This window comes from Schistocerca serialis, chromosome 2 (assembly GCF_023864345.2).
Source record: "Schistocerca serialis cubense isolate TAMUIC-IGC-003099 chromosome 2, iqSchSeri2.2, whole genome shotgun sequence".
Taxonomy (NCBI): Eukaryota; Metazoa; Arthropoda; class Insecta; order Orthoptera; family Acrididae; genus Schistocerca; species Schistocerca serialis.
In genome coordinates, this window is record NC_064639.1 from 560,335,151 (window position 1) to 560,361,822 (window position 26,672).

Below are 26,672 nucleotides of genomic sequence, written 5' to 3' on the forward strand. Positions count from 1 at the left end.
AAAGACGAGAAGAGCTGACATGTGCGAGAATTACCGCACAATGAGCTTAAAGGGAGCTGTAACGATCCACCTCCTCCATCTTAATTTTAGCAAATAGAAGGAACATTTTTTCCAAAACCATTAAACTTATTGCTCTGAAATTTTTACTACATGTTTAGTGAATATTTCTCTACGAAGCTGTGACGCTATGATAAGAAATATTTATTGGTTTGTGTTTTACAATTTTTTAAACACATGCTTCAATTTTTCTCTAAAATTTTGTACTTTTTCTTCCATAACTCTTGAATTATACAATTTTTTTACAATTTTTTATAAAAATGAAGGAAAAGAAGTAAACAATATTGTTTACAAATTTCATTGATACACTGTTGGCAGTTTTTGAGAAAATGTTCCTCAAAGATGAAAATTTTAAAGTTACAGGAAATGGCTTCCAAAGTTTTTTAATACATTCCTGCCCCATATGATGGATTATCAGCATCCTCTTCTTTTTCTAGTGTTAGTTTCCTTTTCACTGGTCTTTTCTTCCCTTCTACATCTACATCTAAGGCTGTACAAACTGCGATGATATCTCAGTAGGGCGGCCATAGAGACCAGAAAGAAAAACATAGGTAAAAGACAGCTAAATGCGAAGAAACCATGGGTACATCTACATCTACATTTATACTCCGCAAGCCACCCAACGGTGTGTGGCGGAGGGCACTTTACGTGCCACTGTCATTACCTCCCTTTCCTGTTCCTGTCGCGTATGGTTCGCGGGAAGAACGACTGTCTGAAAGCCTCCGTGCGCGCTCTAATCTCTCTAATTTTACATTCGTGATCTTCTCGGGAGGTATAAGTAGGGGAAAGCAATATATTCGATACCTCATCCAGAAACGCACCCTCTCGAAACCTGACGAGCAAGCTACACCGCGATGCAGAGCGCCTCTCTTGCAGAGTCTGCCACTTGAGTTTGTTAAACATCTCCGTAACGCTATCACGGTTACCAAATAACCCTGTGACGAAACGCGCCGCCCTTCTTTGGATCTTCTCTATCTCCTCCGTCAACCCGATCTGGTACGGATCCCACACTGATGAGCAATACTCCAGTATAGGTCGAACGAGTGTTTTGTAAGCCACCTCCTTTGTTGATGGACTACATTTTCTAAGGACTCTCCCAATGAATCTCAACCTGGTACCCGCCTTACCAACAATTAATTTTATATGATCATTCCTCTTCAAATCGTTCCTCACGCATACTCCCAGATATTTTACAGAAGTAACTGTTACCAGTGTTTGTTCCGCTATCATATAATCATACAATAAAGGATCCTTCTTTCTATGTATTCGCAATACATTACATTTGTCTATGTTAAGGGTCAGTTGCCACTCCCTGCACCAAGTGCCTATCCGCTGCAGATCTTCCTGCATTTCGCTGCAATTTTCTAATGCTGAAACTTCTCTGTATACTACAGCATCATCCGCGAAAAGCCGCATGGAACTTCCGACACTATCTACTAAGTCATGTATATGTTTGCTGCATGTTGTCGGCTTTTGTCTCTTCTTCCTGCACCTCTTAGTCTTTCTTCATTAATTAGGCGTATTGTGGAAATGGTAATGTGCCCTGTTGGAAAATTAAACGTTTCAGCACATCACATTTGATAATTTTTCCTTCATTGTATGTTGACACTGCATCATACACTCCAAAATTCAATGTTTTTATCTGTACAAACACTCTTTTGGGAGTCCTAATCCAAATTAAATTATTTACACTTTCATTTGGATTTTGTGTTTTCCCATGTAAACACTTTTCCAATATACTTGGCTGTAATAAATCACTGAATATGGGCTTAATTACATCAATTACAGCATTTGGCAAAGTGTTTTTATGGGCATATTCATTTCCTGATTGGTACTTGCAACGTGTGTGATCACCTGTGGGGCACAGTGCATGTTGTGGGTGCTCATTTGTTGATGCAGTATGAAAAAATAATGCCCATACTGCTCTCCTCATATGCTCAAAGCTTCTTGTATTTTGCCTCATTGCACACCCATAATACCTCTGCAATCTATCAATTGCTTCATCTGTCAGTCTTCCTCTTCCTTCAAGGGTCTTACCCTCATTAAGGTTCTGGGATCCTAATATCTGCTTTAGTTTGCACAAGCATGCCCCCATGCGCTTCTGCACGTGTCCAATGCACTCCTGTTTTTTTAATGTGAATTTCATTGCCAATCCCATGGAAAGCAGATGTTGACAGATGTGGAAAATACTCAACTATCAGTTTAATAAGTCACAGCTGCAAAATAATAACGCGAATTCCTTTCACACGATTGGAAAAACTGGTAGATGCTGACCGCGGGGAAGATCAGTCTTGATTCCGTAGAAATATTGGAACACATGAGGCAATATGGACCCTACGACTTATCTTAGAAGAAAGATTAAGGAAAGGCAAACCTACGTTTCTAGCATTTGTTGACTTAAAGAAAGTTTTTGAGAATGTTGAGTGGAACACTCTCTTTCAAATTCTAAAGGTGGCAGGGATAAAATACAGGGAGCGAAAGGCTATTTACGATTTGTACAGAAACCAGATGGCAGTTATAAAAGTCGAGCGGCATGAAAGGGAAGCAGTGGTTGGGAAGGGGGTGAGACAGGGTTGCAGCCTCTCCCCGATGTTATTCAATCTGTATATTGAGCAAGCAGTAAAGGAAACAAAAGAAAAATTCGTAGTAGGAATTAAAATCCATGGAGAAGAAATAAAAATTTGCGGTTTGCCGATGACATTGTAATTCTGTCAGAGACAGCAAAGGACTTGGAAGAGCGGTTGAACGGAATGGACAGTGTCTTGAAAGGAGGATATAAGATGAACATCGACAAAAGCAAAACGAGGATAATGGAGAATGTAGTCAAATTAAGTCGGGTGATGCTGAGGGAATTAGATTAGGAAGTGAGACACTTAAAGTAGTAAAGGAGTTTTGCTATTTGGGGAGAAAAAAAAGCTGATGATGGTCGAAGTAGAGAGGATATAAAGTAGACTGGCAATTGCAAGGAAAGCGTTTCTGAAGAAGAGAAATTTGTTAACATCGAGTATAGATTTAAGTGTCAGGAAGTCGTTTCTGAAAGTATTTGTATGGAGTGTAGCCATGTATGGAAGTGAAACAAGGACGATAAATCGTTTGGACAAGAAGAGAATAGAAGCTTTCCAAATGTGGTGCTACAGAAAAATGCTGAAGATTAGATGGGTAGATCACATAACTAATGAGGAGGTATTGAACAGAATTGGGGAGAAGAGGAGTTTGTGGCACAACTTGACTAGAAGAAGGGATCGGTTGGTAGGACATGTTCTGATACATCAAGGAATCACCAATTTAGTATTGGAGGGCGGTGTGGAGGGTAAGAATCGTAGAGGGAGACCAAGAGATGAATACACTAAGCAGATTCAGAAGGATGTAGGTTGCAGTAGGTATTGGAAAATGATGAAGCTTGCAGAGGATAGAGTAGCATGGAGAGCTGCATCAAACCAGTCTCAGGACTGAAGACCACAACAACAACAACAAGGTTTGAGTTCCTCTACAGCTTTATAGCCCTTAGAATCAGCATCTCCTAGATATTTAGTGTATCATACATTATACCACTCCTGTGATCTGCAAAAATTGCTTGCACTCCCTCTACTTCCATCGCTCCACTCGTGCCTTGAAAATCTGCTTCACAACTGTCACTGTGTTCGCCCTTGGTATTGCCCTTACATCTACAATGTTTTGAGAGAGTAGCAACATCAATTACTGTGCAACTGTCTCCACTTGTAGCTGTCACTACTTCATTTAGTGATCTATCACCTCTAAGTTGCCATGGTCCATCTAAAGCAACAGTTAAATCTCTACAATTCCCATTATCTGTCACAGCTTCTTCATATATTTTCTTCAGTGTTGTTTGAGCAATATCTTCAGTAGAAGATCCCACCAATTCATTATAAAATCCAAACTCGGTTGGTGGTTTTGGCAAGTTCATAATTCCACGTAATATTGTCCCTGCAGCACTGCCCTTGCCAATGCAACGCAAGCCATATACTAGCCTAACATTTATATCAAGCACCTTCTTTCCACTATTTCCACTACGAGGAACACTGTTAGATTTAGAAAACGAAACTTCTGCAGGACATTTGTTACTCTTTAATAACATTTTACATGCCAAACCAATGTCTGAAGTTATTTTCAATTCCAGTCCTCTTTCTTTGCAAACTTCGCATAATACGTTATGTTTCAAAATATTATAGAGCAAGGAAATGTTAATTATTTCATTCACATCATTGCTGTCACTTTCAGAGTTTTCTAATTTTTTCTTTGCTGTCACAAAGTTTCTTGCTGGAAGAAGTTCTGTCACATTCATACGGAGTAGTCGGTGAAGCAGTCTGAGCAGCATCTCCCTTCGAAAAAACAGAAGATTTCTTCTTCCACTCATTGTGCCTTTTCTTAAACACTCGATTGCTGAAACGGGGCATATTGATATCTACAAACCAAATACGTAAAACAGGTACGAGCAAAATTCGTCAAAGAGGCAAAATTGAACAGCTAAACAACGCAAAGCAAACTCCACAAGTCAACACACACGGTATAGCGTTTATGTTTACCGATATCAACAGTCACTTGTCACAAAGATAAAGCCATACACTGTCTAATACCGCAAAGATACCCTGCTTGCAGCCAGCGAACGGTGCCGTTAGAGGTGACTGACCAAGTCGCTACAACTGTTTACGCGGCGCGTCAACTTTGCAGCTATAAGAAACAACTTAGAATTCTTTTAGAAGGGTGAAACTTGATTTGTTCTATTAAGAAAACTCCAAATAATTTTATAATGAAAAAACCAGAAAAGGTTAATTTTGTCATTGTCATCGTTCCAGCTACCCTTAACAGCTCACACATCCAAGTTGCTTACAAGATATATATACAGAAGAATGGAAGAAAATTTAGGATTCGTTAGATGACAATCAGTTTGGCTTTAGGAAAGGTAAAGAGGTAGTTCTGACATTGCAGTTGATAATGGAAGCAAGGCGAAAGAAAAATCCAAAGACGTTCATAGGATTTGTCGACCTGGAAAAACCGTTTAACAATGTAAAATGATGCAAGATGTTGGGAATTCTGAGAAATTTTGGGGTAAGCTGTAGGGTGAGACGGGTCATATACAATATGTACAACAGTCCAAAAGGAATAATAAGAGTAGACGAACAAGAACGGAGTGCTCGTATTAAAAAAGGTGTAAGACAAGTATGTAGCCTTTCGCCCTACTGTTCAATCTATACATCTAGGAAGCTATGATGGAAATATAAGAAAGGTTTAGGAGTGGAATTTAAATTCAGGGTGAAAGGATATCAATGATACGATTCGCTGATGTCATTGCTGTCCTGAGTGAAAGTGAAGAAGAATTACATGATCTGCTGAACGGAATGAACAATCAAATCAGTACACAGTATGGCTTGAGAGTAAATCGAAGAATGACGAAGGTAATGAGAAGTAGTAGAAATGAGAATAGGTAGAAACTTAACGTCAGGATTGATGGTCACGAAGTAGTTAAGGAATTCTGCTACCTAGGTAGTAAAATAAAGAGGATATCAAAAGCAGACTAGCAATGGGAAAAAGGGCTTCAATGACCAAGAGTAGTCTACTAATATGAAACATCGGCCTTAATTTGAGGAAGAAATTTCTGAGAATGTACGTCTGGAGTACAGCATTGTATGGTAGTGAAACATGGACTGTGGGAAAACCGGAAGAGAAGAGAATCGAAGCATCTGAGATGTGGTGCTAGGGACAAATGTTGAAAATTAGGTGGACTGATAGGGTAAGGAATGAGGAGGTTCTGGACAGAACCGGAGAGGAAAGGAATATGTGGAAAACGCTGATACGGAGAAGGGACAGGATGATAGGACATCTGTTAAGACATGAGGGAATGACTTCCATTTTACTAGAGGGAGCTGTAGAGGGCAAAATCTGCAGAGAGACACAGATTTGGAATACATCTAGCAAAAAATTGAGGACGTAAGTTACAAGTGCTATTTTGATGTGAAGAGGTTAGCACAGGAGAGGAATTCGTGGCTGGCCGCATCAAACCAGTCAGAAGGTTGACAACAATAAAGGGCCACCTTCTCCTTTTGTTCGTGGGAGAACGAAGAACGGGACTGGGTAAAATGTATAAAATGCTTCACAAAACGTATGCAGTCTTTCCACGTAGTAGAATTACGGTTGAAAATCTCGCTGAAACTGGTTTAAACCCATACTGTGCGCTCATCGTTCATTGCCTTTTACTTTTATGACGATGTATACTCGTGGATTATGCCTGTGTGAATACAAACTATAGTAAGGAATTACCATGGGTTGTCAGTATACGAGCAATGTACATCAAAATTCACGATGAGTTACAGCAATACCCACTGAAGACACCTTTCCTTTTTCGTTTGTTTTTAGGAACGAAGTAGCGACAAGAATAAACGTGTTGGATGTGTTGAAATATGATGTGCGTTTACGGTATTCACTGTCACACGTCGTGCATTTATACGGTAGGTTACCCTGAGTTTATTTTAGATGTAAATCCTCCTCTCCGTAATGTCAAAATAGCATTTCAGCCATTCATCTAGAAATAATAATTACAGTTGTAAGGGCACTGATTATTGTACTAATATGCTTCACTACAGTTTTGAGACTGTCAGATATCAGATAGCCCTTAACTATCTCAAGTAATTTCTGTCTACAACACAACTTGGGAGGCGGGGGGGGGGGGGGGGGGGGGATAAAACAGTGCTTTCATATAGTACTGGTTATAGCAGCTCGTTCATAATTTTGTAAAACACTAATTAATTTTGATAAATGATTAACTTGGACCTAAAATTAACTATCTGGAAGTTTTATGTGATAACAATCTGACACCGACGAAGTGTAAACTTTACACAAATATGGGTTTGTTGCAGGTGGATATGAAGGCACGAGGCAATACTGAAAAGCTATGCCTCCGAGAGTTTACCTGAAAATTCCTAAAGCTTTTCAATAAAACAAACGTTATTAACATTCTGCAGCTTTATTCTTCACATCTACGTTGTTATTTTTCAAGATAGTCATCCTCGCGACGTAAACATTTCTCCCAATCTCACGAAGAAGACCAGTTTGTTCATACCTTCACGGTAGAATGTTTGACTTTGTTGATGGTGCCACATCCTCACCTCCGATTGCACCGCTTCATTAATGTGAAAGTGAAGCCCTCGAAGGGGTTCTTTAGTTGCGGAAACAGAGGAAAATCGGATGGGAACTGTATGGAGGACGATCGATGATAGTGGTGAATCCAAGCCGTCGGATTTTTCCAGGCGTCACAGCGCTCATGTTCAGCCTGGCATTGTCAAGGTGAAGCAGAGGGTACTCTATTTGTGGACTAACTCTTCCAACTAGAAACTCGATTACAGCACGCTATTTCTCACACATAGACATGGTTACATTAGACACCGCCATTGTCATGTTACATGCCATAATATTCGGAGTGCTCTAGCAGCAAAGGGCTGCAGATATTTTGACACAGAGAATAGCGATATAGACTGTTAATAACGTTTGTTTTTTAAATGCTTTAAGAGTTTTCAAATAAAAAATATGGAGACATTACTTCTCAGCACGCCCTCGTTTATCTGGGAAGCACCCTCCTGCGCCGCGCAGAATAGCCGCGCAGTCTTATGCGCCTCGCCCCGGTTCGCGCGGCTCCCCTTCTCCCCCCTCCCAGACCGCCTCCCAGGAGGTTCGAGTCCTCCCTCGGGCATGGGTGTGTGTGTTGTCCTTAGAGTAAGTTACACTACTGACCATTGAAATTGCTACACGACGAAAATGAAATGCTACAGACGCGAAATATAACCGACAGGAAGAAGATTCTGTGATATGCAAATAATTAGCTTTTCAGAGCATTCACACAAGGTTGGCGCTGGTGGCGACACCTACAACGTGCTGTCATGAGGAAAGCTTCCAACCGATTTCTCATACACAAACAGCAGTTGACCGGCGTTGCCTGGTGAAACGTTGTTGTGATTCCTCGCATAAGGAGCAGAAATAAGTACCATCGCGTTTCCGACTTTGATAAAGGTCGGATTGTAGCCTATCGCGATTGCGGTTTATCGTATCGCGACATTGTTGCTCGCGTTGGTCGAGATTTAATGACTGTTACCAGAATATGGAATCGATGGGCTCAGGAGGGTATTACGGAAAGCCGTGCTGGATCACAACGGCCTCGTATCACTAGCAGTCGAGATGACAGGCATCCGCATGGCTGTAACGGATCGATCTCTGAGTCAACAGGTGGGGACGTTTGCAAGACAACAACCATCTGCACGAACAGTTCGACGACGTTTGCAGCAGCATGGACTATCAGCTCGGAGACCATGGCTGCGGTTACCCTTGACGCTGCATCACAGGCAGGAGCGCCTGCGATGGTGTACTCAGTGACGAACCTGGGTGCACGAATGGCAAAACGTCAATTTTTCGGATGTTCTGTTTACAGCATCACGATGGTCGCATCCGTGTTTGGTGACATCGCAGTGAACGTACATTGGAAGCGTGTATTCGTCATCGCCACATTGGCGTATCACCCGGCTTGATGGTATGGGGTGCCAATGGTTAAAAACTCGGTCACCTCTTGTTCGCACTGACGGCAGTTTGAACAGTGGACGTTACATTTCAGACGTGTTACGACCCGTGGCTCTATCCTTCATTCAATCCCTGCGAAACCGTACATTTCAGCAGGATTATGCACGACCGCATGTTGCAAGTCCTGTACGGGCCTTTCTGGATACAGAAAATGTTCGACTGCTGCCGTGGCCAGCACATTTTTCAGATCTCTCACCAATTGAAAACGTCACAATACGCCAGTCACTACTCGTGATGAACTGTGGTATCGTGTTGAAGCTGCATGGGCAGCTGTACTTGCACACGCCATCCAAGCCCTGTTTGACGCAATGCCCAGGCTTTCAGGGCCGTTATTACGGCCAGAGATGGTTGTTCTGGGTATCGATTTCTCAGGATCTACGTACCCAAATTGCGTGAAAATATAATCACATGTCAGTACTAGTGTAATATATTTGTCCAGTGAATACCCGTATATCATCTGCATTTCTTCTTGGTATAGAAATTTCAATGGCCAGTAATGTAGTTTGATTAAGTAGTGTGTAAGCCTAGGGACCGATGACCTCAGCGGCAGGAACTTAAACACCACCTACCTCGTGCACAGTGGGCTGCTTCCGGCCGCTAGAGATCATTGGCAAGGGAAGTACCTCTGCTCGAACAGCTAAATTGACTAGAAGCGATCGTGTTTGGTACCTGAGGAAATGCCAATAATAGGTTAAAACTACTAGAGGAGCCGCTAACGCCGTATAAAGGTCAGTGTCCTAGACTGGCAGCATTGTACGTGTGCACTAGATATCAAAAACGGAGCGCATACGATGTTAATGTTGCGGGTTGCATACTTCACATATCAGGTGCCGCTGCTACATCAGTGCTGACGCTCTTCCTTCGTTTCCGTTGTAGTTCCGCGAGTATGACGAGTCTGAGAAATGTGGCGATGCGGTCGCTTCGTAATCGTCAACTCCTTCTCTTACTGAAACATGCCGGAGTGTAAGACTGGTCGTGGCTTTTTGTTAGTACGGAGCTGAGAATACGACATTGCTGCTGTAAAGTATTACTGACAAGGCGAAATGACCGATTGTCGGGATCAGATGGCCTTTAAAGAAGCTGTGTTTTTTGAGACTGTGGAGGGTTGAAGACAAAAATTATCTGATGCAAAGTACACCAATATAAATGTGTTCCGTTAGAAGGTGAGTGATATCTGGAATAAGTTTCATGCTTCAGTCCACGCTTAAAACGAAATACATACAGATGTCGTCCAACAGAAACAAAATTGCTTCATTCTTGTGTATTCGACCTCCACCATGAGAAAACATATGTGCTGAGCCAAACGAAAACTGGGCAAAGAGCACTGTCACTGTTACATCTCTGCGCCCAAAAACAGCGCTGTTTATTTATTCATTTGATCTAGGCGACTTCCGTTTATGAGGTAACAGCGAGTTTCGTATCTTATCATTTGTTTCTGTAATATACAGGGTGTTTCGAAACGAATATACGAGTTTTAAGCCTTTGTAGCTCATATTACATTCACCTTACAATTGTAAATAATACACCAAATAAAAGAGAAACACAAACAGTTTTTAAAGTTTTAAACATGGCTGCATAATCAGCGACCGTTTATACATTAAAGTTAAAGCAATTACAGCCCTCGGTGACATAATTTTGACCATGTTTCGACACTCCTATGAGTGCCTTCATTAGAAATTAAATATTAAATTGGCCTATAACGTAAATACAAAATTATGGGAAAATTTTTTAAGTGTAAGTACTGACTAACAGTACAGGAAAGGAACAGTACTTACATGTCACGTATAAGACAAGTATCAAGCGAGAAAGGCTTTATTCACAAAATTTAAAAAAGAATACATGGAAGGCGAGCCACTATGGGCTACTCAAACACATAAAGCCACAGATTGCAACAGACTAAGGCGCCCGCGTTAGCAACTGCGGGCAGGTGAACATTACACCTTGAGTGCCGTCCAGTAGCCGTAAATACTGGTAGGCTACTTAACATTTAAAATACAGACAGCTGAATGTTAAGATGAACAGTGTTTAGTACAGGAACTAACATGCCGAGGACTGTAATTGCTCTAACTTTAATTTACAAATAGTTTTTCTTACAATTATTCAGTCTAAACACAGATCACACATCGAGTCGATAGGAGGCTTGTTCCGAAACCTTGATGAATGTGTCAGGAGTAACTGTTGCAATAACACTGTTTCTAAATTCGGATAGATCAGCTGGTATCGGAGGCACATAGACATGATCGCCTCAGATCGTGTGTGATCGTGGAGGTCATGCATAAAATGTTGTGTTAACCGCCCCCTTGCGCTCAATCCACCGGTCGGATACGTCGTTTAGCCAGTCGCGTACCGAGTTACGCCAGTGAGGCGGCGCACCATGTAAGGGGTCCATGACTAAGGAATTTATTGCTAGCGCACTCGAGCAGATGTGACTTCGATGGATTGTTCTCGCACTGCCTGCGATATGTAAGATGCAATAGAATCGTAGACCAGCGAGCAGTGTTGGCGGTAGTAGTAGTAGTAGTAGTAGTAGTAGTAGCTCGCAGTCGGGCGGTTGGGTCAGGTCCCTCGTAGAGAGCAGTTGTTGAGTTGTATGCACTTGTGTCCTGGAGTTCGGACAATGCAGTCCAGGAGTGGTGTTTTGTAGCTCGAGAAGAGCAGTAGCGTAATGGAATTACCAAGGCCGGGCGTGGAGAACGATGGCGTTGCCTGAGTGGTGTAGTGTAAGGTAAAAGCAAAATATTATTGTTCTTTATTGCCGCGCGCATATGTTAATTGCTACAACAGATTTTTGTACTATTGTTATATCAATGTCCCATGTAAATGTTTTCAAAAATCTTTCAATAATAATCTTTCTTATAAAGATAACTTTTGACAGTCATTCATCCGAATTTTAAGTTTTACCAATTTCTGCTATTCACAGTTATGCCGATTATCGTAAAGAAAATAAATTGTTTTTCACACATAATAAAATCTAGTGGCCAGCATTGCACTGGGCTGTGCCAGAAAAATTTCTTATAGCAGTAGATATATACGCTTTATCCGGCGACATCATTGAGGTAAGGATTTTCAGTTTATTCTGAATGATTTTTCAGGGCCATGACACAGCATTGCTGACATCCAGATTTACCAGTATAGATTCACTGTCAGTTAATTATTGAACTGTTGCATTGCGAGATTTATTTTGAAAGGTTATATATGAGTCACATTTTTAATGAGAGGTTAGTCACCTTTTTATTGCGAGGTTACGGAATTTATCTGTTGGGAGGTTACACTTGGTGACAGTCGGCCAGCATCGTATTTTTTTTCTGACAAGTAGTCAGTTATATAACTGCTCTTATTTATCTAATGTTAAATGTAGTTTTGCATTTGGCGCAACGCATTTACTAATTGGTCACTCCTTCTTTCACAGATCATCGGCAATTTATTTCTCTTTGTTGTTATTGTATTTGTTCCATTTTTGCTTTGTCTTTGTTTGATTTTGTGCCTCCCTTTGACTTGTGAAAATGCCGCGAAAAACTGCTAACAGTACATCGTGATGCGTAATGAGTGAAAAAGCCGACTTCAAAATTTGACTGTTAATACCAGCGACACTCAGTGTCTAGCGATAATCGTACAATTACAGATAATCAGTGCATGCCGACCACCAGTAATGATTCTAATCTAAATGATGAGCCAACAAATTCAATTATGACCACAGTAAATTTAACGACAATTGATGACGTGGCACGTATCGTTACAATGAACGCTGCACTGTTTGACACACTTGATTTACAAAATTTACGCACCGAGCAGATAAATGTTTCTAACGAATGTGAACAATGCACTCAAAATACGGCAGATTTATTTGATTCTGATGTAGTGACCAGCAGTGCACATCCAATCAGCAAACCTTTTCATGAATCAGACAATGACCAAATGGTTATAAAGAACGTGACACATGCAGATACTCCATCACACAGTACAGAGAGTAGAGGCGCTAATTTTGGCATGGACCAAGTTGTGGCATTATTGCTACAACTTAATGAAAACACAACAACAGTTACAATCAACTTAGTGAACAGATTACAACCATTGCCATGCAATGTCATGATACCAAAGAACAGTTATGTGAGGAAATTAAGGCTTGTTCTAGGAATAGTAGTGAAGAAATTAGATCCGTTGCACAAGAAATACATAATACACATGCAGCCACAACGAAATTACTTCGAGATGAAATCAGTGCAGTTGCTAAACAATGTTCAGAAAACGCAACACTGTTACACGACGAGTTTAAATTAATGACAGCAGAACATTCACGCACTCTGGATTCGAAAGTCGATAAGAAATTTGAACAACAGAACAGCCAAATTGACGAACATTTTAATCACCAGCTACAAAACAGTGTAAAGTTTACCATAAATTCATACAGGAACAGAACAGAGTAAAGAAACAAGTCATGGAAACAATTGCTACACAGAGACAGGAAAACAAGCGTAAGTTGTTTATGAAAGCAAAAGCATACGTAGACACCAACATTTCTACAGTATCAGTGTGGTGTCACCGCCAGACACCACACTTGCTAGGTGGTAGCTTAAATCGGCCGCGGTCCATTTAGTACATGTCGGACCCGCGTGTCGCCACTGTGTGATCGCAGACCTAGCGCCACCACAAGGCAGGTCTCGTGAGACGATATAGCACTCGCCCCAGTTGTACGAGGAGATTGCTAGCGACCATACGGACGAAGCCTTCCTCTCATTTGCCGAGAGCCAGTTAGAATAGCCTTCTGCTAAGTCCATGGCTACGACCTAGCAAGGCGCCATTAGCCTTACCTACTTTGAGAGTTATAGTATAAATGTCTCAAGAAGAATGCTGTAGTCATCAAATAATAAAGTTAAGTATAAAGCAGCTACGTACTTTTCTTGCTACCATTCAATAGTTATCCTGTTCCAGAATTGACGCCCGTCGGCGTGAGTGTGTACGCGTGCCTTTCTATCGGCTACCCGTCACTGTGGACTGGCTGCCTTGTCAGTCCACTTCAATCAGACGAAATCAATACTATCAAAAAGTTGAACACTGAAGTGCATGGTGAAATCTCCGATCTTAATAACAGACACTAATATTCAGACTTTGGAAAATAAATACACAGTAGATGGTGTGGATTCCTGTAGTCATGTCCTAGTTCATGAACCACGGCCAATGTATGAGTGGCCAAGTAAGTGGTCCCGACAGTCAGGATACCAGTTACTTTGGAAGAAGGCTGGGCATCTCGGACATATTCTGAGTCGTGGTCAACTTTGTGCTCATACGGCAAAGACTACCAAATCCACCGGTTAGTCCCTCAACCGTTAGGGGTAAAACCCAATGGGACTCGGGGCAAGTAAGGCTAGCAACCTGCTTCATTGGTACTTTAAATGTGATGCTGGCAAAAATCAGAGCAAGATGCCTCGGACTTTTGGAGGTGACGGAGTCCCACTTCTGACAAACCAGGGACTCCTAAGATACGACTTGGCAAACAAATGGTAATGAGATGGAGAGCTATTAATATCAATGGGGGCTAGTCTGGGAAGAAGATAGAGCTGGCAGAAGCTGCAAGTACGATGGGGCTGGACGTTTTAGCTGTTAGTGACATTCGGGTAAGGGGTGAGAAAGAAGAGGAAGTGGGAGAATACAAGGTCTACCTGTCAGGAGTCAAAGCAGGAATAGCACAATGGGGTGTAGCGCTTTACATCAGGAAAGAAATGGAACCCAGAATAGTTGCAATAAGGTATGTAAACGAACGACTGGTGTGGATAGATTTGACAGTGTGTAGCAAGAAAGTTAGGATTGTGTCAGTATATTCGCATTGTGAAGGGACAGGTCAAGATAAGATGGATAGTTTTTATGAGACACTCAGTGATGTAGTTGTTAGAGTAAAGGACAAGGACAGTGTTCTGCTCATGGGTGATTTTAATGCCAGGATTGGAAATCGAACAGAAGGGTATGAAAAGGTTATGGATAAATTTGGAGAGGATATGGAGGCCAACGGGAACGGGAAACAACTCTTGGATTTCTGTGCCAGTATGGGCTTAGTAATCACAAACTCATTTTTTAAACATAAGAACATTCACCGTTATACTTGGGAAGGCAGGGGAACCAGATCTGTCATTGACTATATAATAACAGATCAGGAATTCAGGAAGGCTGTGAGGGACACACGTGTATTCAGGGGATTCTTTGATGACACTGATCATTATTTAATCTGCAGTGAAATTGGGATTGTGAGGCCGAAAGTGCAGGAGGTCAGGTCCTTATGTAGGAGGATAAGAGTGGAGAAACTTCACGATAAGGAAATCAGGCACAAGTACATAACAACGATCTCAGAAAGGTACCAGTTAGTTGAATGTAGTCAATTACAGTCATTGGAAAAGGAATGGACAAGGTACAGTGGCTAAAGAATGTCTTGGAACAGTAGTGTGTAAAAGTAGGATGAAGCAAACAGCTTGGTGGAATGACACAGTCAAGGCAGCCTGTAAAAGGAAAAAGAAGGCGTATCAAAAATGGCTACATACTAGAACTCAGGTAGACAGAGAAAGTTATGTTGAAGAAAGAAACAAAGTCAAACAGATAACTGCAGCATCCAAGAAGATATCTTGGGAAGACTTTGGAAACAGGTTGCAGACTATGGGTCAAGCTGCTGGAAAACCATTCTGGAGTGTAATTAGCAGTCTTCGAAAGGGAGGTAAGAAGGAAATGACAAGTATTTTGGACAGGTCAGGAAAACTGCTGGTGAATCCTGTAGATGCCTTGGGCAGATGGAGGGAATATTTTGAAGAGTTGCTCAATGTAGGTGAAAATACGATCAGTAATGTTTCAGATTTCGAGGTAGAGTGGGATAGGAATGATGATGGAAATAGGATCACATTTGAGGAAGTGGAGAAAATGGTCAATAGATTGCAGTGCAAAAAAGCAGATGGGGAGGATGAAATTAAGTCGGAACTCATCAAATACAGTGGAATGTCAGGTCTTAAATGGCTACACTGGATAATTGAAATGGCCTGGGAGTCGGGACAGGTTCCATCAGACTGGACAAAAGCAGTAATTACACCAGTCTTTAAACATGGAAACAGAAAAGATTGTAACAACTACAGAGGTATCTCCTTAATCAGCGTTGTGGGTAAAATCTTCTGACGTATTGTTGAAAGGAAAGTGCGAGTATTAGTTGAGGACCAATTGGATGAAAATCAGTGTTGGTTTAGGCCTCTTAGAGGTTGGCAGGACCAGATCTTTAGCTTACGGCAAATAATGGAGAAGTGTTATGAGTGGAACAGGGAATTGTATCTATGCTTTATAGATCTAGAAAAGGCATATGACCGGGTTCCTAGGAGGAAGTTATTGTCTGTTCTACGAGATTATTGAATAGGAGGCAAACTTTTGCAAGCAATTAATGGTCTTTACATGGATAGTCAGGCAGCAGTTAGAGTTGACGGCAAATTGAGTTCATGGTTCAGAGTAGTTTCCGGGGTAAGACAAGGCTGCAACCTGTCTCCACTGTTGTTCATATTATTTATGGATCACATGTTGAAAACAATAGACTGGCTGAGTGATATTAAGATATATGAACACAAAAAAGCCGTCTTGCATATGCGGATGACTTAGTTGTGATGGCAGATTCGATTGAAAGTTTGCAAAGTAATATTTCAGAGCTAGATCAGAAATGTAAGGACTATGGTATGAAGATTAGCATCTCCAAAACGAAAGTAATGTCAGTGGGAAAGAAGTATAAACGGATTGAGTGCCAAATAGGAGGAACAAAGTTAGAACATATGGACGGTTTCAAGTACTTAGAATGCATATTCTCACAGGATGGTAACATAGTGAAAGAACTGGAAGCGAGGTGTAGCAAAGCTAATGCAGTGAGCGCTCAGCTACGATCTACTCTCTTCTGCAAGAAGGAAGTCAGTACCAAGACTAAGTTATCTGTGCACCGTTCAATCTTTCGACCAACTTTGTTGTATGGGAGCGAAAGCTGGGTGGATTCAGGTTACCTTATAAACAAGGTTGAGGTTACGGATATGAAAGTAGCTAGGATGATTGCAGGTACTAGTAGATGGGAACAATGGCAGGAGGGTATCCACAATGAGGAAATCAAAGAAAAACTGGGAATGAACTCTATAGATGTAGCAGTCAGGGCGAACAGGCTTAGATGGTGGGGTCATGTTACACGCATGGGAGAAGCAAGGTTACCCAAGAGACTCACGGGTTCAGCAGTAGAGGGTAGGAGGAGTCGGGGCCGACCAAGGAGAAGGTACCTGGATTCGGTTAAGAATGATTTTGAAGTAATAGGTTTAACATCAGAAGAGGCACCAATGTCAGCACTGAATAGGGGATCATGGAGGAATTTTATAAGGGGTTATGCTCCAGACTGAACGCTGAAAGGCATATTCAGTCTTAAATGATGATGATGATGATGATGATGACGAGTAGACTTTCAGACAGTGACCAAGAGACTTGAACAATTGGAATTAATACAGGATCCCGATGACATTAAAACAGACTTTAAGAAATTAAAGAAAACCACACATAAAATGCAAAAATAAATTGATGCCTGTGACACTAAAAATGACGATCAGGTAAATGTACTGAATGAGAAATTTGATGAATTGGCCAGTCATATTGACGTTATCGAAAATAACAATGACACCAAATCAGACGATATGTCACCTGAATTCCAAATTATACAGCAGACATTCAGTGAGATAGGTACGTCCAGTAATACATTACGTAGAAAATTGTCAACTTTACAGCAAGAGCCGGCCTTGGTGGCCGAGCGGTTCTAGGCGCTTCAGTCTGGAACCGCGCGACTGCTACGGTCACAGGTTCGAATCCTGCCTCGGGCATGGATGTATGTGATGTCCTTAGGTTAGTTAGGTATAAGTAGTTCTAAGTTCTAGGGGACTGATGACCTCAGATGTTAAGTTCCATACTGCTCAGAGCCATTTGAACCATTTTTACAGCAAGAAGTGGCAGAAAGGAAAAATGTTTCAGACTCTAACACGTCACAGCATACCCCACATTCTGAACATTTGTCACACTCACACAGCCAGAATAACTTAGGTAATTTACAGAGAGTACATGACTTAGATTCCGAACAGACACAAAACAGATTCTCATACAATCCTGAACCTGCTCAGACATTCAGGGACGACAATTTAGATTACAAACACTTTCTATCCGTTAGGAAATTTAAGCTATTTAAAAATGATAGAACACAGATTCATCCTGCGGATTGGATACAACAATTTAGCTTTGCTTTTCCACCAACTTGGCCTGTAACACACAAACATGAATTTATTTGCTGTTTTTTGGAAGGCGAACGGGCAACTGGTATGAGACCGATCGCGAGATAATGTTACTCGGTAGATGAATTTCAGAATGCTTTTCTGTCAGCGTACTGGTCAAAGAGGACACAGTGCGGAATCAAGGATCAGTTAATTAGCAAAAAAAAAAAAAAAAAAAAAATGGTTCAAATGGCTCTGAGCACTTTGGGACTCAACTGCTGTGGTCATAAGTCCCCTAGAACTTAGAACTACTTAAACCTAACTAACCTAAGGACAGCACACAACACCCAGCCATCACGAGGTAAAGAAAATCCCTGACCCCGCCGGGAAACGAACTCGGGAACCCGGGCGTGGGAAGCGAGAACGCTACCGCACGACCACGAGATGCGGGCAGTTAATTAGCTTACCGAATTATGAGATCTCAAGTTTTTCCACTGACACGCAATTTTTTGAACGCATGGTACAGCAAAACCAATATTTATGTGGACCACACATTGAGCCAGCACTAATCCAATTATGTATTTCAAAATTACCACGATCGTTAAGAGTGTCACTTTAACAGGACAGCAGAAAGAAAATATTTCGGCATTTAGGTATCTGCTACAGCTTTTGGAAGTTCAGCAATCAGATTATTCCTTCATAAACAAAAATTTTTCATAACATAACTAAGACCAACAAGCATACAGTAATTACGATCAGCCACAATCACCAGAACTTTAATAACACACAAAATTTTTATTATAAGTATTGCCAAAATTATCAGCAACAGCAAACACATTTTGGCAACAATAGAGGCTTTTCCACACAGCCGGTTACCATACCTAACCAACAATGTAATGTGCAAGGTCAACCATGCTTTAATGTTTCGCCGCCTACACGTATAGCGTCGGCTCCGCCAAATAGTAACGCACAGCAACAAGGAAATCACTACGTACAGAAGACACATCATTTCAACTCCTATCGCAACGCGCCGTATAGTAATGACTATCATGACAGACGTAAAAGTAATGAGACAGTTTTCAGTGCACATTTAATAACAGCAGGTTTTGTCCGCAGCAGAATCATCCACAACCACAGATTATCATGAATGAACCAGACAGTCGATATCATCCCCAACCTAATACGTCAGGACGAAGTAACAGAACAGTACAGATAATTGAAACGCCACAGCATCCTCCCACAAATAACAGTACGTCAGAAAGAATTTGACTAGATACAGTACGGGTTGCATCTTCCAGCAACGTAAGCAGTACTTTTGATACACGGAATCTTGTTCATGAAAATGTTATTATTTTTGACGACATCCGATACACACTTTTACATCAAAAACCAGTTATACAAAAAACAATTTACCACCCTGTTATTGAAGTAAAGAATGGATAATCCACGTTTTCAGCAGTAATCAATTCTGGATCACCTATGTTAGTTATAAATGAAGAAACTTTCAACAAATGTAACAAAGAGAACACCTATCCTACGCTACCACTAGGCAAAACTAAAGTAAACTGAGCAGTATCTGGTAAAGGAGTAGATGTAAAATTACAGACACGTTTATCATTTTTATTGCAGGTCATACGTTCCACACAAATTTTTGGGGTGTTCCCTTATTGAAAACAGACGTTTTTTAGCTACGAATTTTTTGTTACAACGTGACGCAGTTATTGACTTTCGAAGTTCCTATGTAATGTTAAAGGATGAAAAATTACAACTTGCATTAGAATTTCAGCACGCTTTATCAGCAGAATAACAGGCAATTAATCGGACTGAGGTCATTTGGACATCGCGTAACACAGACTATCATTCCACATTGTTCACAGATACGTATGAACACAACTACAATACACAAGACGAAGCCGACTATGACGTTATGCATATGATTTCTGAGAAGATAAAACAGAGCAGTGCAAATACCGATTACGAACATACTCAGCCACGCAATATTCTTTTACCGCAGATTCCAGTTTTTGACAACAGTCCTGGTACTATGACCGGTTTTATGTATGAATTTCAAGTTAAACAGCATGACACATTTAAGGCCAAACATTATCCCATTCCATATATCCGCAGAGAACAAGTCAAGAAAGAATTGGAAGGTATGCTTGAGCAAGGTTTATTGAACCGGCAGTTAGTCCGTACATAAACCCGCTCCATATTGTTAAGAAAAAGGACGGCTCACTTCGCCTCGTACTTGATTCGCGTCATGTCATTGACATTATTATTAATGAAACAGATCACCCACAGACACTAGAAGAACTTCTATAGAAATTTCATGGTACTGCTATTTATTCCACATTAGATTCAAAATTGGTATTTTGACAAATTCAGCTCCATCCGAACTGCAGAAAATACACAGCATTTCTTTGTTTTGTTGATTGTTATCAATGTTGCAAATTACCGTTCGGTCTAACAAATTCTTCAGCAGCATTTATTCGCGGATTGAATACTATACTTCCGACAGAACTTAAAGACAGAATCACAACGTATGTATACGACATCATTATCGCAGAAGCTGGTCTGAACATAATTTGATTCTTGAACAACTGTTGCAAACTCTTCGTGCACAAGGACTCACAGTTAATCTTAGCAAATCAAACTTTCGCAAAACTTACATAAAATTTCTTGGACACGTACTTTCAGCACAAGGCATTGCACCTGACCCGGGAAAACTTCAAGTTCCAACGACCAAGGAACGGTTACGCATCTTTCTGGGATTAATTAACTTTTTCCGCAAATTTATTCATTACTCTGCTTTAGACACCCCTAGATTATGCCAGTTGACTGGTAAAGACGCTATTTGGTCCTGAGATAGCCAAGCAGTCTGAGTATGTTAATCTGAAACATGCCTTGTTGAACGCACCACTTTTATCACACCCAGATCCTACCAGAAATTTTTCCATTGCCACCGGCAGTTCTAACACCGCTCTAGGCGTACACATTTTTCTGGAAATTGATGAAGACGGTACAACAGTATTTAAAAACATGGCCTTTGCAAATCGCATTCTGTCACCTTCTGAACACAATTATTCTGTTACAGAGCTTGAAACATTATGTGTTGTATTGGCATTTACCAGATTTAGGCATTTTCTTATGGAAGACATACTACCGTCTACACAGACTATAGAGCTATACAGTTTTTACTTTCCGCTAAATTTACACATGACAGGTTAAGCAGATGGAAGGTTTATTCCCAGGAATTTAATTTCACAATTTTTCACATTCCCGGTAAACAAAATATCGTAGCAGACGTACTATACCGTTCTCTCAGCTACCATCAACAAGAAATCGCAACCGACCTCCGCCGAGAAAATTTTAACCTTATGTATCTGCACCGTGGTTGGGTTGGGTTGTCTGGGGGAAGAGACCAAACAGCGAGGTCATCGGTCTCATCGGATTAGGGAGTGATGGGGAAGGAAATCGGCCGTGCCCTTTCAGAGAAACCATCCCAGCATTTGCCTGGAGCGATTTAGGGAAATCACGGAAAACCTAAATCAGGATGGCCGGAAAGGGGTTGAACCGTCGTCCTCCCGTATGCGAGTCCAGTGTTTAACCTTATGTATATTCAACAAGTTGCATTTGAAAATTTCATTTCGTCATCATTACGAGACATAGCACAAGAGCAGAGCAGGGACAACGTATGGAAAGAAATTAAACACGTATGGCAAGATAGGATTAACGTTACCATTAGAAACAATTATACTGTACTCAACAACATTCTGTTTCACTGCTCTCAGCCTGACAGCAACAACTGGTTATTATGCATTCCTGATGACCTTATTAACAAATTAATTTGGTATACTCATTTAAGTTACGCACATTATGGAGGCAGAAAATGTTTTCTTATACTGAGACAGAACTGTTATTTTTCCAACATGGAGAAACGTATTCGACGAGTTTTAGCATCATGTAAAATCTGCCATAAAGCTAAATCAGACACGACTTCACATATTCCTCCGTTACATCCCATTGTACCCATTAAATTGAGACATATGGCCGCTGTAGACATTTTTCGACCGATTTTCGGCTCTAATAGAGGTTTTTGTTACATCTTTGTCACTGTTGAACTCACTTTGAAATTTGTTACCTTCATTCCGTTACGCCAAGCTACTGCTAAATCTATTTCGAACGCATCTGCAAAATATTTTCTATTTCATGTAGGGCAATTTCCGACAGTGGACCACAATTTCGATCTGCGTATGTTACGACCTAGAAACACTTCTCCGAACTATATATCCAGGTATCACGCTTCTTCGAACCCTTCAGAACGATTGATGAAAGAAATTGATAAACTATGTAGAATACACTGCCATAAAAGACATATTGATTGGGACACACACATACTCTCATTTCAGGACGTAATTAACTCCATACCAAATGAATCTACTATGCTATCTGCGATTGTTATATTGAAAAATGTTGAACCACCCAACAAATAAAGAATTAGAATCTTTTCCTACATCCCGTCGACTACGTCACCATGAAATAATTGACACTGCGCTCAACAACATCAAACGTGCCGCAGAGCGCTGCAGAAGACAGCAAAGGTTTGTACACGCCGGGAATTTCACATAGGACAGAAGATATTAGTATGCACACACTATTTATTCAACAGAGGAAAGAGTAGATGCAGTAAATTTGAGCTTCTATAGGCTGGTCCATACAGAATTCACAACATTCCTCACCCCAGTGTGGTACATGTCGAAACTTTGAGAAACAGAAAAACCAAGGGCAATCACCATATTTCCAATATTAAACCCCTTACTGAATGAACATACTTTATGATTTATCACACTGTAATGCCATTTACAGATATTTATATGACCACTTATTGATGATGATCATATTTTTTCTTGGCAAATGACTGGCAGGGTAAGGTTAGCAGGTCGCTTTTCTTGTTGTTATAAATCAGACCGTGCACATTTTCCATTTTTTTATGATATATGATAGTTTTCCTATAGAAAGTAGAATTTTCTCTGTATGCACTATGAAATCTTTAAGATATAACAAACACTAGTTAACTTTGACATTTTGCCGTAGTATATCCCAATATCTTGACTATTCTACATTTTGTTGCTACTACATTATGATATTGTGTGTACATTTTTGCACTTGAAAATTGTCTATGGCTTGGACCTAATACATTTTGTCATGCTATGCTGTATGCTTAGTCATATCACTAGAAACAAGTTTTCATTAAATGGTATATGATTTAAATGCAATATATTAATCCATATTCATCATTTTCAGAAAGCAATACTGTGTAAAAGAAATAAATTAAACAACCTCAGAGGTTTACTATGAAATGGAAATTTCACTATCGGAATGAACGAAAGAAAATTCAATACCTTGTTATGAAGAGTAAGTGGGTCAGAATTAACAAAGGTTGCCAAAATTGAGTACATGCGCCATATGATAGCAACTTCAACTCATTATTTTACTTTCAGAGTATGACTTAATTGCATCAGACAGTCGAACAGAGCTATGTATGTTAATTTTAGTGATGAAGTATGCTAGAAGCAAGAAACTTAGCAATATATGAAATGATGACACAGATGAATGATGCTGATGAATAAGATAATGAGTAATGAACTATTTTGCAGAGGATAATAAATGATGATGTCTAGTTATATGAAGAAAATGGTAATGAATAATGATTTTTTTTCTTCTTTGCAGATGAGGATAATGATGAAGTTTATGTACTAATTTAAGTATTTGTTGTAGTTCTATTTGACTGTATGTCGTATATCGCGTATATGACTGAATGTTTCGGAAAGGGACAGCTAGAGTACGTGCATGTTAAGCGCATCTGTCATTACCTCTTAATCAGAAGTATACCACTTTTCAGCATAATATACATTTCTTCTTTCAGCTCAATAATCCACTTTGTATTTTTTCCAGGAGAAGCTTTTCATGACATTAAAGTGATTTCTGAAATATGTCGTTATGTTATATGCACCAAGCACTTAGTTATTAAACCTGTTCCAGTACTTGCATTTTTTTACCCCGTTATCTCTATCATTTATGAATGTGATCACATGTACTCTACTTGTTCGGTAACCTTGCTACAGCTGACTCATGACAAATGACGTTAATAATAATTATTTCCAGCAATGAGTCAAAAGCAAATATCTTCATGCACCAGTAATGCATTGCTAGCACCAAAAAAAAAAAAAAAATGGTTACTAGTCCCAACTATTACCAGTATGCAACTAAATAATTCTACCAGTTTAAGATATATTGCTAGTCCTAAACATAAAGCAAATTTTTCTGATGTTTTGATTCCATTATGTCTGCGTAATATTGGACTTATCACCTTGAGTACTAGGTTCAATGCCTTACATTTTAAATATGTCTTATGTCACTTGCATGACATCAAATATACTCACTAGCAGCTTGTTGCTACTGGCAGTAACTGCTGTTTCGAATAATGACATCTACGTCTTTTGCAATGCTTAATAATGTTTTGTAATACTACATAAATGCTTTGTAACTGGCCAATAAGTGCCAATAACTACTGGAATGAGATGACTTCTGAATAATGTTTTGTAATACTCCATAAATGCTTCGTAACTCGCCAATGAGTGCCAATAATTATTCAGATCGGATGATACACTAGTGTAGTTCTGAAAGATGACTAGTGTAAGACTTAATGTATCGTTCACGTTCTGACGTAATTACCACCAATTGCTAAGACATCCGTATGTCCTGTCCATCCTCATGGTCATGGAACACTATATTTGGTTTTTGCACCAATGCTACATTGATGTAAGATCATGGATTCTACAAGAATGTGGTGTTGACATATCAAGCTGTCCACCGCTCTGACCGACGGAGATGTCATAATGGTCTTAACTGTTTGGCGTCCCTACTGTACTAATAAAAGGACAACATGCAGTCTTAATACTACATTTCAGTGTCTCGGCTACACTGATAAATACTTCAGGGAAAAGAATTTCAGATTATCACACTTGGTGTTGTGCTTCTGTGAAAAGATATGGACTTTTGTGCAGCAATGTGCAACCCACTGTGCTACAACCATCATGCTATCCTTACCATTCCTTTCCTAATTCTTGTAAAATTGGCAAAGGTTGATATAATGCGTATGCACTCTATTTCATTTCTTAATACGTTCTGTACTCAGTGCGTGTGCACTTTATATCATTTCATAATAAGTTCTGTACTTATATCATTTTTGAATAATGTCATATATATGACAGTAGATCTAGTAAACTAAATAGGTTATAGAAAAATTTATTGCTCATGGCAAGCCCAATTGAGTCACCATCGCTGCCAAATTTTCACCCCCCAGTGGAGGGTTATGTAAGAGTTCGCAGTCGGGCGGTTGGTCAGGTCACTGGAGTTCGGACAATGCAGTCCAGTAGTGGTGTTTTGTAGCTCGAGAAGAGCACTAGCGTAATGGAATTACCAAGGCCGGGCGTGGAGAACGATGGCGTTGCCTGAGCGATGTAGTGTAAGGTAAAAGCAAAATATTATTGTTCTTTATTGCCGCACGCATACGTTAATTGCGACAACTGATTTTTTGTACTATTTTCATACACTACTGGCGATTAAAACTGCTACACCACGAATATGACGTGCTACAGACGCGAAATTTAACCGACAGGAAGAAGAAGCTGTGTTATGCAAATGATTAGCTTTTCAGACCATTCATACAAGGTTGGCGCCGGTGGCGACACCAACAACGTGCAGACATGAGAAATGTTTCCAACCGATTTCTCATATACAAACAACAGTTGACCGGCGTTGCCTGGTGAAACGTTGTTTGATAAAGGTCGGATTGCAGCCTATGGCGATTGCAGTTTATCGTATCGCGACATTATTGCTCGCGTTGGTCGAGATTTAATGACTGTTAACGGAATATGGAATCGGTGGGTTCAGGAGGGTAATACGAAACGCCGTGCTGGATCCCAACGGCCTCGTATCACTAGCAGTCGAGATGACAGGCATCTTATCGGCATGGCTGTAACGGATCGTGCAGCCACGTCTCGATCCCTGAGTCAACAGATGGGGACGTCTGCAAGACAACAACCATCCGCACGAACAGTTCGAAGACGTTTGCAACAGCATGGACTATCAGCTCTGAGACCATAGCTGTGGTGACCCTTGACGCTGCATCACAGACAGGAGTGCCTGGGATGGTGTACTCAACGACGAACCTGGGTGTACGATTGGCTAAACGTAATTTTTTTCGGTTGAATCCAGTTCTGTTTACAGCATCTTGATGGTCGCATCCGTGTTTGGCGACATCGCGGTGAACGCACATTGAAAGCGTGTATTGTGCTAACCTCTTCATCTCAGAGTAGCACTTGCAACCTACGTCATCAATTATTTGCTTGACGTATTCCAATCTCTGTCTTCCTCTAAAGTTTTTGCCCTCTACAGCTCCCTCTAGTACCATGGAAGTCATTCCCTCATGTCTTAGCAGATGTTCTGTCATCCTGTCCCTTCTCCTTATCAGTGTTTTCCACACATTCCTTTCCTCTCCGATTCTGCGTAGAACCTCCTCATTCCTTACCTTATTAGTCCACCTAATTTTCAACATTCTTCTATAGCACCACATCTCAAATGCTCGGATTCTCTTCTGTTCCGGTTTTCCCACCGTCCATGTTTCACTACCATACAATGCTTTACTCCAGACGTACATCCTCAGAAATTTCTTCCTCAAATTAAGGCCGGTATTTGATATTAGTAGACTTCTCTTGGCCAGGAATGCCTTTTTTG